The sequence below is a fragment of the Pteropus vampyrus genome, unplaced genomic scaffold (genome assembly GCF_000151845.1).
Source record: "Pteropus vampyrus isolate Shadow unplaced genomic scaffold, Pvam_2.0 Scaffold111, whole genome shotgun sequence".
Lineage (NCBI taxonomy): Eukaryota > Metazoa > Chordata > Mammalia > Chiroptera > Pteropodidae > Pteropus > Pteropus vampyrus.
In genome coordinates this window covers 109,931-114,478 of record NW_011888892.1, presented here as the reverse complement: position 1 = coordinate 114,478, position 4,548 = coordinate 109,931, and positions in this window count along the sequence as shown.

Genomic DNA, 4,548 nt, shown 5'->3' with positions numbered 1-4,548 from the left:
AATGAACGCACAGGCCCCATTGCAGAGGATTTGCCTATCTGGTTAGGGTCTTCAGGTAGCCCGATCATATTCAAAAACAGTTTCTAAGAAGTTTAATGAGAACCTGAGGTTTCCTAATGACAGATTTCAACAAACCTAAAGGAGCCCCAGGGACAGGACCACTAGAGAGACATTACACAGGCTGATCCAAGGTGATGGGCTGTGTACCACTCCCCAGAAGGACAAGGAATCCAGAGCATACAGGGGGGCTGGGGAATGCTAGTGACTAACCCCCAACCTTTACACAAAAGAAAGGTCTGGCAAAAGAGCATTGAGAATGGTGCTCTTACCTACCTCTCGCCCCGCCCCCCACAACCATCACACCCCCAGAACATGTGTACATGTCTGCACACATACAAGTCGGTAAGTAGTGAGTTCCCCAGGAGGGGAGCATTTCCATATTCTCTAAAACTTCCCCTCCTCCCCTCCATAGAAGCCTTCCGGAAATGGCTTCGTGGACGGTGCTTATCCAAGGAGTAGGAGGAGCTGCTTAGGCATCTTACCAAGGCTGCAAAGTTCCCAGGCATGGAGGCTCCCCGCCACATGCCTAGCGAGAGTTCACCTTGGTCGTGATGGGCACATTTTAACACTTAACTCTCCTGATCTGCAGGTCCTTAACCTGTAGGCAGAAGGGACAAAAGCCTGGAGGTGTGATCCTGGGGACTCTGGTCCCCAGGCTATGTGTGCTCTGGCCCGCTTTCCTGGAAAGTTCTCTCCCATCTGTTCAATGCTGCCAGGAACACTGCCAAAGACCCCTCCCTTGGGCTGAGGACTGTGACTCAGGAAATGCACAGCCCTCAGAGAAGGGTCATGGCCATGCTATCTTTGATCGCATATGTATTCTGAGGCACATGCAATGTCCTTAGAGTGGGTGAATGTCTCATCCCTTCCTGAGAGTAAAGGTGGTAATTACAAATAGAGATGATATCAGCTAACAGTCATTGAGTCCTCATCATATGCCAGGCCCTATCACCTGGTGAGGCAGGTACTGTCATTATTCCTATTTGACAGACAAGGAAACTGAGGCACAGAGAGCATGAAAAAGGGGAGAGAGTTCTAAATACGTGGAGCCTCACAGGGTTGTTACAAGGACAGAGCGGACGTTCAGTAAGCGCTATGTAAGTACTGGCTCTTGTTATTCTTCATTCACTTTTCAGGAATGAAGGCCAGAAGTCCACTCTTGCAGGATTTCCGGGAGAAAGCTAGCACACCTTACGAGCGAGAGTGCCCAGGAATTTCTCCCCTGCCTCATAGAGGCCTTACTCTACTCACGGGGGGTAAGCTAACCCTCCCACACACCCCCTTTCTCTTCCTGGTTCTCTCGTCTTCTGAAAAAAAAGTCTTTCTCTTCAATAATTATTTGCAGACTACTTTCTATCTTCAGAGTTCTGATTAGGGGTAAATGAGTGGAGATTTTTGCATTGTGCTGCATCGAATCTTACCGTTTATAAATATCTGGATATTTTGTGGACTCTGGCTGATAATTTGCGGTGACCTTTGATAAGACACTGAACTTCTCTGTATCCCAGACTTTTCATCTGAAAGATGATGGGGTGCGTCAAAGTGACTCCATTACGAAAGCAAGACAGGGCATCCTTCATGTCTTCAAAGAAGGGTCTCATTGTGGTCCCAGACTCCATCCTCATGGCTTACCCCCGGCCTGGGTCGAGCCCTCTGAGAACCGCTGTGCTCTTCACGCCTGGAATCACGGGAGGCAGCTCCTCTGAACTGTGCCAGGGCCCCATGGTGGACACGGATACTCTGCTTTAGTCTCCTCCCCGTTGCTGAGACAGGCTGGGGTTTCCCAAACAAATCTTGCTAAGAATATTGCTACGATGTCTTCGACAGGTGTTTGTTGAGCACCTAATATATGCCCTACTCTATTCTAGGCACTTAATATAACTCAATGAACAGAGTAAAGACCCCTGCAGTCGGGTACTCATATTCTAGTGGGGACAGTAAGTAAGTTACAAAGTATGTTCAGGGGTGACAAGTGTTATGGGGAACACTTAAAAGGAAACAGGAATGCTAAGGTCGGGGAGAGTGTTGTAACATTAAATCCTGTGATCAAGTGGACTGCGCCAAGCAAAAGCTTTAAGCAAAGACTCTAAGGAAGTGGTCATTTGGGTGAACGTTCCAGGTAGAAGGAAGTGCTTCTGAGCAGAAGGAAGTACTTGAGCAAAGGGCTTCAGGTATGTCCAAAGAACCACAAGGACATGCGATCCAGGGGGACGTAGCAGGTGAGCTGAGAGAGGTAAGCGCGTGGGACTCTGGACGCCCAGGTGGGAATTTTGTCTTTACTTTGAGCAAAATGGAGGACCATCACAGGGGTCTGGGTTTTTTAAATCAGCTCTTTTGATGATAATGTATGGTGCGATAAAATACACATATTCTGAGAGTACAGAATATGTGTATTTTAGATGAACATCGACAAATGTATATACCTAGGTAGCTATCACCCAATGCGGTATGGAATGCTTCCTCCCCTCCTGCCCCCAGAAAGTCCCCTCACAGTCCTTTGCCATCAATCCTCCAAGCCCCACCTGAAGGGACCCCTGGTTTGACTTTATCATTAGAGATTAGTGTTTCTGGTTCTTGAAGTTCAGGTAAGTAACCGTGTGTAGTCTTTCTGAGTCTGGCTTCTTTGACACAATATATCTGTGCCTTTCATCCACATCATTAAGCAGAGTATTCCTATGACAGTATTTTTAGCAGAGGAATGGCAATATCTGGCTTACATTTAAAAATCAGTTTTATACTCATCATGTTCCAATGTGATTCTCATCCTAAGATATCCACATCCCATGAATGGTTAAAGAAAATGCGGTATAGCCATACAGTGGAATGTTATTCAGCAATAAAAAGAAATAAAATACCAATGCATGCTACAAAATTGATGAATCTTCAAAAACATTACGCTAAATGAAAGAAGCTAGACACGAAAGACCACATATTGAATGATTCTATGTGTATGAAATGCCACAATAGAAAACAGACAGGAAGTAGATAAGTGGTTGCGTAGGGCTGAGGGGTTTAGGAGAAATGGGGAGTGGCTGTTAATGGGTACAGGGTTTCTTTGGGGGGATGATGAAAATGTTCTAAAATTGGTTATGATGATGGCTGCCCAATTCTGTGACTATATTAAATCTGATCTGTACACTTTAAGTAGGCAGATTGCGTAATACATGAATAATAATTCAACGAAGTTATTTAAAATCCACCTCCCAGCCCCCATGTGCCGATACAGTCTTGGGAGCTCCATGGAGCTGATCCAGTGACCCATCCGGCGCTCCCACAACTCTCTCCACTCAGTTCTTCTGTCTGCTGGGCAGGGAGTGAGGGACGCAAGGACCATTGACTCAGCCTCCTGTGTGTGCGAAACTCTCTGCCAACACCACGAGGGTGGCCGTGCCCTCTCAGCCCTCGGCGGGGTTGTACCAGCTGCATCTGAGCTGAGCTAAAGCCCCTCTGTCCCATGCCCCACATGGGGCCCTTATCCTGGATGCCTCCCTTCTGGCTATGATGTCCTGTGACTCTGTGCTCCTTTCTTCAGTGCCTGAGGAATGACCCATTCACCCTGAACCATCAATTGTCTCCTACCACATAAGGGTGACACAGTGAGGACAATCAGTGGTCATATAGCATAAACCAGGACAGCTCATGAAAACTACCAGGCAAGGAGGAGCTACAGCTTCCTCCAGAATGTATACTAATGGCTGAGCAGCCCTGAAGATTCTTTGATTCAGTCACTCCGTCAACAATCGTGCCTGAGCAGGTGCTCTGGGAGTATAAGACTAAACCAGTTATAGCCCCATCCTAGTTCGCAGCCTAGGGAGGGAGATTGAGAAGGGACAAAGAATGGTGATGCAGTGTGAGAGGCAAAGCGCCTCTACCCGAGTGATTTGGGATCGCAGAGCAGGAAACCACTAATTCAGTCTGGTGGTGTGGCATGGTCAGTAGAGGCTTCCTGGAGGATGGGATCAACTAGAGCCTTGATGCGTGTGTGATCGGGTACAGAGGAGAGAGGGGCAAGAGGCAGAGGACACAGCCAGGGAATAGTCGCAGAGGTTGGGAAAGGGCTTCGCACGGTGTGGAGGGTGCACAGAGGCTTCAGGGGGAAGTCGGAGGCCGGCCATAGTGGCCGTTTCCCTTGTGTGGGCCCTTGACTTCCGGCAACAAAATCAGTAGGTCTCAGCCAAAGCCACCAAGTCACATTGTGGTGATGGTGGGGATGGCGGCGATGGTGAATCACGGGCCCAGGAATCTGCCGTTTCTACTGGCTGGGGTAGGTAGACTTCTAGCATGTTCCTTGTGTTAGTGTCCTAGACTGGTGTAACAAACTAAGGGTCTTGAAACAGCAGAAATTTATTCTTTCACAGTTCTGGAGACTAAAAGTCCAAAATGAAAAAGTTGGCAGGTAGCCGTTCCCTCTAAGTTTCTGGAGAAGAATCTGTTCTAGGGAAGAAGGCCTGTCTCCTAGCTTCTGGTGGCATCTGTCAGTCCATGGCA